At 31.5% G+C, this 13,756-nt stretch overlaps 1 non-coding gene across 1 annotated transcript; it reads left to right on the top strand.

The window, feature by feature from the left end:
* The first annotated feature begins 13,057 nt into the window (after nucleotides 1–13,057).
* On the top strand, nucleotides 13,058–13,129 carry Trnae-uuc (transfer RNA glutamic acid (anticodon UUC)). Its single transcript has one exon. It is a non-coding gene; the product is annotated as a tRNA-Glu (tRNA).
* Nucleotides 13,130–13,756: the final 627 nt, after the last annotated feature.

Raw genomic sequence — 13,756 nt, 5'->3', positions numbered from 1 at the left:
ACTTGAAAAAAAAATTAAAAATATAAGTAGCCCCTAACAGTTCTTAAATTCGAAAATAATGATTTATCAGTTTTCAAGGTTCAAACAACAATTAGTCTATTTGAAGCCAAATTGAATTAATTCTACTATTTTTTCACAAAAGTTTAAACCATCATTTAGATATTTAGATAAAAAGAAGTGTTTGCTTACTTTAAATTTGTTTAACTATCTGTTTAAGTATTTACTAAAGATACAATTACAAAATGGCACCTTTAACTTTTAGTAATTTTTTAAATCCGTATATGAATTTTAAATTTCTGACATTTACATTAAGATCTGGTTAACGTTTTTTTTGCTTTGATTTCTTTCTCTAACCTAGTATCGTTTATAAGTTTTGAATGTCCAGTTTTTTTAATAAAAAGCAATTAGAATTTGTATTTTGTTATTTAAAACACAAACTGATTCCCGATTCCGCACCACCGATAAGATCGTTGCCGCAATTAAAGCACTTAAGAACAACAAAGCGGTAGGACTTGATGGAATTCAAGCAGAGCTTTTACGCGCAGCGCCAACGTCATCAAGCGAACTGATTTATCCGTTCATAAAAGAAGCCTGATCCACCGAAAGTTTCCCCGATGAGTGGAAGAAAGGAGTTATCGTCAAACTCCCAAAAAATGGATCTTACAGAGTGTAAAAACTGTAGAGGAATTTGCTTTCTACCAGCCTTTGCCAAAATAGTTGCAAAAGTTTTACTGGAACGCATCAGAGAACACCTTGAGGCCACACTCCATGCCGAACAAGCAGGATTCATTTAAAGCACTTAGATAACACGGACGATGTTTGCTTACTCACTCATTATATAGTAGATGTCCATCAAATGACAACAAGTGTGGAGAGAGAAGCAGAAGTTGTGGGAATGAACATAATTTCCGGCAAAACAAAAATGATCAGCGTCGGAACCCGACCATCCTCTCAAATAAATATTTCCTAACAACAGGTGGGAAAAGTGGAGAGCTTAATACCTTGGAAATATCGTCTCCATCGAAGGCGGAACCGAACAAGACGTCAACTGATAGTAAGAATGACTCTACCAGCTTAAGAACAAAGCTACGACTGTTTCGCACAAATGTTGAATCTATGCTTCTTTATAAGTGCAGCACTTGGAAGGTTACTTCAGCCATTACAAAAAACTTTCATGAATTGATGTCTTCGTAATATCCTTTCCAGCCAAACTGTATATCAAATGAGGTCCTTCATAGAATGATAGGTCAGGAACCTAAAGACTATATAACACGGAAGCGTTAGTGGCAATGGATTGGACATACGCTTCGAAAAGGTATCGACTGCCACTGCATTTCAGACCAAAAAATGCAGTGCAATTCGCTCACACAAGAAGAAAGAAGAGCTGGACGACCGAGGAGCACATTGCGCAGGACATTCGTGGCGGAATCAGCGTCACTACAGGCAAAAGTAGGCGTAGTAGAGGCCTATGCCCCTTAAAGGGTTCCCAACGGACTTAACAGGTCTGAGGACCTAAGTAAGTAAGTAATTTTGCCATTTAAATGTAATAAAACTTTTGGATGAATGGGTATGTAACTATGTGAAATTGTATAATTTAAGACAATGCCACACCAGATTCACGATGCGTCAATGCATCCAAATAAAGTTATTGTTTGGTGTGGATTTTGTGCTGGAGGCCGTCAACGGCTATGGCTATAGGTCGGTCATCAGCCTAAATTGGATAAAATGGAACCGAAGACAAATGGTTTCGTCAGAATGGCGTTACATGGAGCACAGCTTAAGACACAATCGATATTCCTTCATGGCATCTTGTGCCAAGCCAACACATGTGAATTGGCAAACAAAATCATGTGACCCCTTTAATGGAAAAGCCTTTAGATGTTTTAAATTTGAGGCTAAAATCTACGTTCTTAAATTTGTTGATGTCCAAAGGTTCTAAATTTTCAATTTTAACAGATTAAAAACTCCCAATGCATTGAAAGAATTTCCATATGGATATTCCGTTGAAATTTAGTTTCATTTACTATGACCTGCAATCTCCATATTCTTTTTCAATCGCTTTAAGTTGTTATCTAGAAATTCGAATTATGAACTGCATATTATTCAAAAGTCGATTACTTCCTCATCAATTACGTAATTATAATTGAAAAAAAGTAATGATAAGAAAAGCTTTGCTCATTGGTTTTTCTAGCCATCATTACACAAAAATGTTATTAACTACCCATATCATGTTATTGTAATCGGTTCGATTTGTCGAATTGAAAATTACAATGGCATTTCTCAACGTCTCAAGATCCCTAGAATATAAATAAGACATTTTTAGAGAGATGTGTGTCCATATGCCAGTTAAGTCCGTACGTTAGAGATACCTTTTTTCGTCGGTAATATCTCGAGAACCAATTGAGTTATCGACTTGGAATAAAATAGGAGAGTTTTTACTAAAATAATTTAAATATAAATTGAATAAAATGGTTCATCCCAAATATCTTTCGTGACAAATTTGTATCAATTTGATTAAATCATAATTCGGTTTTTTATAAAGTACATTCATATATGTCACTTCAAAAATCTCACGAACAAAAAATTAACGTGTGCAACGATAAACAATGTTTATGACATCTGGTAATATTGTGAAAAAAAGTTGGTAAAAAATGATCTTTGACTCAAGTATCTTGGCAAAATTTAGTGATATTGCCTTCAAACCTAAAATTCGATTCGAATATTTAGGAAAATATAAAAGTATTGATTTCAAAATTTTGTTGTTAACGTAAGATAATTCTGTTATTACAATCCATTTTTTTAAAAAGAAATACAAACTTTCTGCTTAAATTGAAATAAATTTTTTTTTCGATTGAAAATGTCAGGAACAAGAAAAGATATTGAATCATATGTTGTTTTTTTGTTGAAAATTTCAATTGACAACAAAACATAAGAAACGACTAAAAACAACAACAAACTGAGAAGAAATGGTTTTCGACTCAAGTATTTTCAGACAAAATATTGTTATTGGTTTACATAAATCGACAGATGTGTGAGTTACATCTCAGCATCTTATTTAGTTTGTACTTTCATAACACGTGCTTTGTAGGAGAATCTATCCATAGTATAGTAGTTTTTACACGAATAACAAAAACAATATACATAGTATGAATACTACCGATAAAAGTTGAAGTAGAACCTTACTTCGGATGGGTTTTTGACATTTATACGAGAATCGAACGGATCTTATGTGATTTTGTTCTGAAATGTTGGTACGATTGATATTGCCTTTGTATCTCGATGACTGTGTTCGTTGAGTAGTTGTGCATTTGGAATTATGTGTTTTCCATTGGGGACAAAGTCAATCTATTTCTGTTGAACTGGGCTTATTTTGCAAGAATAGAAGAAATAATTAAGTTTTACTATGTTTTCAATAAAGTTTAAACACTTTTTGGTGTTTCTATCGCACAAGAAGATTTAAAAATGATTGAAATGAGTTTGAAAGCACTTTCTAAAATGGAAATGGTGTTTCGATGTTTCTTATGAAGTGCAAGTGAGATAGTTTGATTCGTGTTAAACAATGAGTAACTGAATAGTTCAGCAACATATAATTCCGATCCTCGGCCGGAATTGAGTCGAATCAAGCTCATTTCAACTCGATTCAGTTATATAAAGAATTGACACGAGCTTCAAGCTTGCTTCAATACCACATGTTAATGTATTAGTCTGTAAACGAACTCCCTTCTTGAAGTTTTTATTTTATGTCAAAACTACAATTGTTAAATGAACTATTTTTATAGAATTTCTGTTTCCAGATGTTTTCTTACCATTTCTTCTTGAAAATAGTCCATTTTATTAGTCAGTTTAATTAGCTGTTTTGCTAGAGTTAATTTTAACTTTTGATTTTCTGAAAACTTTCTTCTATTCGTGTGTTTTTTGTATTATTATTTTGACAGATCTTCTTTCAGTTCTTAGTGTCAATTTTTAATTACAAAAATCTGGATACTGACGATACGTTTTCTTGGGAATGTTCTACTATACTATTTATAAAATACTAACAAATTATAGGTATTATAACAAAAACTCTTTAAAAGTTTATAATTGAAAAACTGCCAAATCAAGACTTAAACATTTTTAATCTCCATTTTATTATTATAAAATTCAATTAAGAAAAGAGTTGTCGGTGTTTAAGAAAGTTATTTAATATAATAGATACATTTTTTACCAGTTCTTTAACGTTTATCGAAATGATGATGATGATTGCCTTAAAATTTCAACTATTGGTTGGTTGACTTTTTATCACCTGGACGCGCTGAAAGTTTTCATATGATTCAACATTACTAGAAATCAGACAAAAATTAAAACACTTTCGGTATAGTGTTTTCAAAGAACTTGAGAACAGTTTAAAATTATGGATTTTTGTGGTATTTTAAAATGGAAAAAAGTTTGTTCTAAATTTTACAGTCGAACACCTGAAACAAATAGTTTTAAGAGTAGTATGACCAATCTCCTATGCATACGTTCGATGACTTTGGTAAGTAACATTATGTAGTTTTTCTTTAATAAATCTAAGCTTTATGGTTAAAAATATCATTACAAACTTAAAGACAATGTTTTCAAAGAAATTAAATTATTTAAAAAATTATACTCTATATTTTTTGTTTTAAATAAACACAACCGTTCGAGCATTTTTCAAATATTTTTTTTACTCAAATTTAGCAGCTGGTATTTTGTGTAAAAAATGGAATTGATAAGTTTTTGAAGCTTCATTTAAGTAAGAATGAAGTCTTAAAAATATTTCAAAAAATATTTTGAATTGAAATTTGAAACAAAAGAAAAGAATGATTTTAAAGGCATACAATATTCATCATGTAATTAATTCTAATTTAAGGTAATATCATTAAATAATGTTGGCCTCATGGAAGCTTGAATTATATACTTATTTACAGCATAAATGAAAAGATATCTCCTTCTAACTATGCCAAATTATCCAACTATGAGTAGTGATCATCAAATGAAAAATTAACAAAACGAAATATGTAACTTTCGTAGAAACGTTCATTTAAAACTTATAGCAAATTTCTAGTTTAATCTTCAGATCAAGTCTATAGATTAATTTTGTATATTTTAGATAGTGTGGAAAAAAACTTAGCAATAAAGTCAAGTGAAATAAAATTTTTAGAATTAGCCTTATTTAACTTTTGTAAAGTGTACCAAAACCAATTTCCAACAGTTTTTCTTATGGGTTTTATTTTGCTTTTAACAGTATGGTTTGCCAAAGTTGGTCTTATTTCACTTGGTGTTATTTCACGGCACTGAATCCTTAATGTCAATATCTTCTGGTGCCGTGAAATAAGGCCAAGTTTCAAAAATTGGACTTATTGCACTTTACAAAATTAAAACTTTTAACTTATCCAAAAACCTGCAATGAAAACTTTTACCTTTATGAAAAACAATCAGTGCGTGTCAAATACGGTTGTTAATTTTGTTCTTAAAAAAAATAACTAGATATGATTTTATGTCCCCCTTTATACATATTTTTCTTTAAAGTGATGTCTTTATTGCTGATTTGACAAAACTGATAACCAACCTGAACTTTTTTTTTGTATATTGTCTTCAAAAATATCTTTTTAATACACCACATGATGATGATGCGCTTGTCGTCCATTCACTTAATTCGAAGCCACCCTCCATAATGTTTAGCGTTCTGTTTTCCGCAGTTATACAAAGACCGATGGGAACAAGTCACGTGCAGAATAAATGTGAGCATACTAACGTATCTATACATATAGCTAAAGGTAAGGTAGTTTTTTTTGTTGTATGTTGTCAATTTCCACCCCAATTAGGTTGTGGTTTATTCAACCCTCCTCACACTTCAGACATGAGGAAGGAATGAACATAGACAAACAAAATATAATTGAAGTGAATTTGTTTTGTAGTTGAGGTATAGTGACGTTGTGAGAGTCGGCTTTTGTTTTGAAAGCTTCCAAAATCCTTTTTACCTTCTTTGTTTTGTCCTGGCATTCAAGCCAACTAAAACACGACGGTGGTGGTGTGGTAGCCGTGGGACCACACTACTTGGGGAATTGCGTGAATCGCCACCATCACCCTACGTTGCGTATACATGTAGGTATACCTTAAGGCAAGTTAGTGGTAATAAAACAACGTAAAAGACACGGAACGCTGCCGCGCTGGCCGCCGAAAGGGCACCACATATTGAATCGAACCGAAACAACAACAGTCCAAGTCCTACGGTGCCGACTATGTGGATGGACTACAACGTCATAGCTGTTCCACACGGCACTTTGTTCGATTTCCAGGTCGGTCGCCGCCGCTCCACGCCGCTGTGCCGTGACGTGCGTACATTTTACATGCATGTTTGTACGTTTTTATTGTTTCCTTTGCGTTGTGGGCGGAACATTTCATTTGATGTGAAATCCATGCCAGGGCCATAAATCTCGACAGCAACAGTCAGCAGCTATAGAGGCAGAGGCACCAACAACAACATCAGCAGAAGCAATAGCCCATCATCCAGCAACAGCAAGCAAAAGAGTCGCAACCCAAAACAAAGGCGGCAGCTGCAGCACCGACAGTACACCGATACCGATACCAACAGAACCACGATTGGGGTACCCTATAGCAGAGATGGCCCCATATCAGCAGCAGCACAACCAGCTCGTTGGGGGCACTGTTGTTTCTTGTTGCTGGTTGATGGGTTGCTGGGTTGTTATATTGCTATTGCTGATGCGGCGCGGCGTATTGTGACGGTGGCAAATGGAGAGAGATGGTGGCTGGAGATCTCGGCTCTTTAATTGGTGATGCGGTGCAATAAAACGCAAATTAGCATCCAGTCCGGGCTCTGGTTCTCCGATGAAAGACTGATGGTATCCCATCTCCTACAAATATATGTTATGTGCTTGATGCTTGGGTTTTAGAATTTTGTTTCTTTTGCTTCTTTGGCGATGATGTTGCATCGCGCATTTTTTGGATTTGATATTAATTGGTGCTCTTGAGGCTTGGTTAGTGTTTTCCTATGAACTAGGTATTTGAAGGAAATGTATACATATTTAAAGGGCTTCTTGGTGGAAAAGTTACAACAATGGAATGAAATGCTAAATGGTCTTCTCAACAATCTCTAATTAATAAGACATTCCTGTCATCAATGTTTCCGTTTTCTTGAAGGATATTTTTTTAAATTAAAATACTTTTGTCGATGAAATTTTGCAGAACCTGTCTTAACTAGACTATAAACTTAATCTTTAATTGTTTCAGAAAATAGACTTCAATCTTCTTCAGTTATTTATGCGATCCAGAAAAAATGATTACAACAAGTTATCACATTTTTGGAGAACCTTAAAAGTTAATTTTATAAATGTCTTTCCGGTCGAAAAGAAATATAAGAATATGGGGCTCAAAGTTTCAAGCAACTCTTTACTAACTGAAAGAAATCAAGAGTGTTTTGTATAATTTTTGATTAAACTGTATTCTTAAGTTTCAAATGGAACATCATTTCTCTTTGTCTCTTTGAAACGAACTTTTTCCTTGAGTTAAAATATCTTAATTTTTGTTTATTATTCACAACTTTTGCTTACAATTTAGTAAATTTCTTTCATTTTTATTGCTACGAGACGTTCTTAAAAGAATCCGTTAAGCAGGAATCAGACACAATTTTCTCACTGCCAATGACAAATAATAGTTTATAATCCTCGAAAGTAATTACTTAAACAGAGACGTCCATTAATCCAAAACATATGGAGAAAACAATTAAAGTTTAATCACATTACCAATCTTCTTGAAGAAGCAGATGAATTATTTACCCTCAGGGTTAGCAGTGTGGGAAATTTAAATACCATGATTGAGAACAATCGTTTTTGTTATATTTTTAAAACATTTGTACAGTCGCCAATTCAAGTTGTTGTGCGTTCATATTAATATATCTTATTTATCCACTACAGTGTTCTATATTTCCATCTCTGCAATTACTCGCACACAAGAATGGTTGAGAGTTGTAAGTCACTAGGCCCTGGTTCTCTAATGACTAACTATTGAGCTACCTAATTTATTTACTTTTAGTCTTCTATAGTATGTAGCTCTCATAAATAAACATCTACCTTTTATACAGGAAGGACAGTGATCAAGAGATAAGTACTCATCTCAAGGACTATTGAATCTGATTTTTTACTATTCAATAAGATTTTTTATATTTTTTTTTATTCAACAATCAACAAACAAAGTTCTTTTATAGACTAATAGATAACAATATTTCAATATAACTGCAATAATATGTACAAAAACAAAAATTAAAATAATATATAAATATATACAAACGTCAAGTAGTTCTAAGTACATATAAAACATACATTTTAAAGGTATCTCTAGAGCAAATTCTAAAAAAGTCCAAACTAGTACAAACTGAATTTGCTTCTCTGATGAAACGAGAAATCGGTTCATTACGACCATAGTTAGATCTTTGAAATTGCTCGTAAGAAAGAACATTATCTCTGGAAATTAAACCAAGAACACGAATAGATATAAGTGCAAAAAGTTGAGCACATTTAATATGATTACTAAGTATTATCGCAAAGTATGCACGCCGATTTGCAAAACTCTGCAAACCAAATAAGAGACGTCTAGTTTCATACGATCGAATAACAACACCAAAATGAAGCATATAATACATAAACCTTGAAATGTTTTTTTGGATTTTCTGGAGTTTCTCGATTCATACAATTGAGTTATTATGGCAAGTGTTTCAAACTGTGTTGCAGTACTCAAGTAAAGATCGAACGAGAGAAATATAAAGAGTTTTTATGGTATACGGATCTGTGAATTTCTTACTATTTCTTTTGATGAACCCTAACATTTGGTTAGATTTATTTCTGATAAAGTCAATATGAGGAAGAAAAGAAAGCTTAGTATCAAGGATAACACCTAAATCTTTCTTTTGTGCTACACGATCCAATATAGAACTATCAATTTGATAATCGTAAAAAATTGCGGAAATCATACGACAGCAAGACATAACTTGGCATTTTGAAATATTAAGATATAAGGAGTTAATATTACACCAATCCGCCAATTTGTTTAAGTCATCGTTTAAAAAACACAATCATCACAACATTTAATGCAACGATACAGTTTAAGGTCGTCTGAGAATTTTGAAAAATGTTGGGAATATCGTTTACAAAAGTAGAAACATTAAAGGGCCTAAGTGGCTACTCTGAGGGACACCAGATGGAACCAATATTTGATTAGAGTGATACTCGTCAATCTTAACGACTTGAACTCTCGATGTTAAATAGGATTTCAACCAATCCAGAAACTTAGGATGAAATCCTAGTTTTAAAAGTTTGTGTAATAGAATATGATGATTAACGCGGTCAAATGATTTAGCAAAATTAGTAAAAATTATATCAGTTTGATTTAAGGATTAAAAATTATTAATTATATAGCTCGTCATGAATGTAAGATTAGTAGTTGTAGATCTTCCAGATATAAAGCCGTTTTGGGAATTCGGATACAAAATCTTTTAATTGAAAAGTGAGCTCCTCACAGACTAATTTCTCAAATAACTTAGGAAGAGAAGATATTTTGCTGATTGGTCTATTACATGTTATTTCTTGTTTAGATCCAGATTTAAAAATTTGTGCAATATAAGACAGTTTCCAACATTCTAAAAATTCATCTTTCAAGAGCGAAAGGTTGAAAATGACTGTCAATGGAATAGCTAAAGATGAGGCACATTTAAGCAATAAAATTTGCGAGATCCCATCAGTGCCTGCATTTGTGTTGGTATCTAAACGCAGTTATGCTGATTCTACTTCAGAAACCGTCAGAACCATAGACCCTATGTTAACTATAAAAGAAACTCTTGGTATACAAACATTTGTTGTAGTGTTTGTTGAGTACACAGACTGAAAATAAACAGCAAATAAGTTACAAATTTCTTCAACAATTCTCGTTGATTTATTCAGATACTTCATACAGCTTGGATTCCCATTGATTTGCGCTAAACGTTATTGTACTTCCAAAAACTTCCACTTTTAATTTTAATATTTAATAAGACCGATATAAAAATTTACTAAGCGTATTGAATTCTTTCTGTGCTTAGATCGAAAATTTGGATCATGGCTGTTCGTTTTAATTAACTTAAAAGATTTTGTTTTTTTTTTAAGATTTATAAGTCTCTTGTTAAACCATGCAGGATTATTTCTAGATTTGGCTTTTTTATTTGGAACAAATCTACGTACAGATTCGTTGACAATAGATACTAGAGTAACATTAGCGTTACTTAATTTACTTTTAGATAAAAGCGATTCCCAATGAACAGATACAAAATACTCATTCATTGCATCAAAGTTAGCTTTATTATAATTAGGTATAAAAGTATTATTATCCAAATCTTTTTTCATAAAAGTATAAAAACATGAGTTACCTTCAAGTGCAATATGATGGACAGAATTATTCAAAATTGGAGTATCATATTTTTCAACATAAATATTAAATTCTTTATCTACAAAAATAAGGTCAAGGACCTACGCTATTAGAAATATGATTTATTTGTATCAAGTCAAACTGACTAAAAAAGTCTATTAAATTAATCTCAATTTTAGAAGTAACTTCGAATGGAACTAACAAACTATGATCTGATTCCAATAACCACTTAATATTTCCTAAGTTAAAGTCACCAATACAAATAACATGTTGCGATGGATTTAAGTTTTTAAACATAATTTTACAATTATGTATGTAGAAATATATTATAACATTCACAAGAACTACTTGAAGGAATATAATTGATTATAATAAATAATTCAATATTTCCATATACATTCATAGTAACAATCAATTGATCAATATCGTAATTACTCGTAGTTGAAGATATAATATTTGAATTAAGCTGTACCTCTTTACATGGCAAGGACGAACGAATGGCGATAAGAACACCACCCCCTTTGTTCTTCTCACTAATTAAGTATGATCTATCTTTTCTGAATACAGTATAATCTGAGTTAAATAATTCGGATGTTACTTGATTTTCTGTTAATAATATAATATCGTATGAAAAAGATCCAAAATTAAGATATAATGATTGTAGCTTAGGTCTAATACCTCCTACATTTTGATAATAAAACTAAAAATTACATGGAGAAAGGCCCGTATCTACGTTTTTTGGATGGTTAATGCACTTTTTCACCTTAATGAACATAGGCCATATAGGCCACTCATGAGTTTATTGTAACCATCCAAGGGTACAGTTTAAAATTCACATGAAAAACTTCAGTTAGAGATAAACCTTTTTTAATTAGTGTGAAACATTTAAAATAGTTTTTGGGAATGGTAGACTAAACAGATATATGATTTATTATATCTTCAGGATTGGTATCGACTTTAAATTTCGAAATGTGTAACCGAACAGAAGATGTCAAAGTATTTAAATCACTAATTCCACTACCCAAAAACAGTCAGTTTGATGGTGCTTCATTCTTTTCATTCTCTTTGATTTTTTGTTATTAAGGATCAAGTGCAGTAACAAGTTCTGAAGTTAATGCTCTTATTCAAATATCTGTACAGATCTAATATTAATAAAAAAAGTAATTAGTTTAATCAGAGCAAGATAAGCATAACATTTGAATGAATTGTTGACTGTGGCGTATACTTGCTTTTCTATGTAAACTTTTGTATTAATTATATAATATATCATTGTTATAAAACTAATACAAGAGTAATTTGTTTTTAATAATAATTCAATTAAAGTATATTCCCGTTCTCTGTTAAGGCCTTAGGTAATGTTTGCGTTTGGAATTATGAAATTTGAAAATCAAAAAAGATCCTTTAGGACAAAATTGGTCTGAAATTAATGCGAAAACTAAGTTGTTTTGGTCTTTAAAAGTAGAAGTTATTGCATCGTTCGTTATCTGTGATTTTTAAATTTGATTAAATACTTTAAGTTTTCACTTACAAAAAAATATAATAAATGATGATTTTTTGTTTAAATTAATTAAAACGTAAGGTGTATCTACATTAATCTACATCTCAGGAAACATATTGTTTTAAAAACATTTCAGAAATTGTTCTGATTTGTTGTTGATTTGGACGCTTTGAAAAACATTTCCGAAATGTTTCTTTGTTTCAGTGAAAATGGACTATTAAACAAGTGGCACGGATACGCAAATACTTTCTGCCTATATGCAAATCCTTTTTAAACAAATAAAGTTTTCCACTCCGAATTGAAAATAGAAAAAGATTTCACAAACATTTCAGAATTGTTTTCCAAACACCAAAGAAAACTTCTCAGAAATGTGTCTCTGTTTCTGAAAAGTTTTTTTTGTAATGTTTTATTAAATATTTCTGAAATGTTTCAAACAAATTTTCTTTGGTCTGGAAACACTTTAAGATTTAAAACATTTATGTTAAGGTAATTTCTTTTTAACTATTTTGCATTTTGGAACTGCAGAGGGTGTACTCATTCATATTTGTAGAATGATGAAATGTGAAAACTCACCACCATTTTCAATCATTAGTGGCCAAGGTGCAAACCAATTAAAATTATAAACTGTATCCAAATCAATTTGTGGAAATCTATCATAGATATTGTTCTATTATTTGTTTTGTTTGTTTCTTCTTTTAAACAAATATTAAAAATTATTAGAAAAAAAATTAAGACTTTCAACTCGTGCACGTGTAGAAATAGCTCGAATGTAGTATTTTTATCCAATAATATAGTATTTGATACAAAATAAATATGCGGTCTGTTATAACTCTTAAAATGTGTAACTTCTCTATCACGACTTTTTCTATCTTAACACAACTACAATAAAAGTTGCCTCACGAGTATAGAATGACAAGCAACTTTAAAAATATATCATTGATGAAAGACAGCGGCTGTGCGAGCAATGTGTATTTCAATATCCGCATGGTTTCATTATTATGCAAATTATCTGTCTATAAGTATATTTAGGATGGATCTATGATGATTTAGACTATCACAATGCGAAACCGTCATGGTCATAATCATGAGTAACTTATTTTTACTTTAAATCTCGTCATCATGGTTATTTGGTTACCAATTTTTATATCCCATATGGTCTAGTGGCTAGGATATCTGGCTTTCACCCAGAAGGCCCGGGTTCGATTCCCGGTATGGGAAATTTTTTAAAAATTCATTTTCTGGTTTAGATAGTCTGTATTTATAAATTTCTTACCAACCATTTAGTAGCTTTCATTTAAAAAACATTTGGATTCAAAAAACTGTGTGTGGCTTAGTTTTGACGTCTATTTATGATAACTAAGTTGAAAATTCCAAATTCAAACGCCCTTAAGTCGATTTAAGTGGTTATAGCTTGCTTTTGCTTTTCCCTTATATTTGCCCATAGCCTATTTTCTTTCTCACTATCGTTGATAAATCGATAAAAGGAAGATACGTTTAACCAATTGAAGAACAGCTTGAATTAACTTTTGACATAAATTTGGATCAAAACTATCACATTCTGACGAAATAGACTTGCAAGCTTTTGCCTTTGTGGGCAAACAAAAATTAAACACTTAACTTAAATTATTAGTCAGGATTTGATCCTTAGTGACAATAGGAAAGTTGTTTAATTATTATGAACGAAACAAAGACTAAGTATTTCAAACAAAGGAATCTGATAATTTGAATCATAACTTTGAGTAAGTTAGATATTTGAATTCCATTAACTAGGATCCGGATATTATATTGAATCTCTTTTATGTTTACGCAGTTTTTATTTTCTATACAATTTTTTGAATATTAAAA

The sequence above is a fragment of the Eupeodes corollae genome, chromosome 3, assembly GCF_945859685.1.
Source record: "Eupeodes corollae chromosome 3, idEupCoro1.1, whole genome shotgun sequence".
NCBI lineage: Eukaryota > Metazoa > Arthropoda > Insecta > Diptera > Syrphidae > Eupeodes > Eupeodes corollae.
The sequence above is the reverse complement of the archived record's forward strand: the minus strand, read 5'-3'. Positions and strand labels throughout refer to the sequence as shown.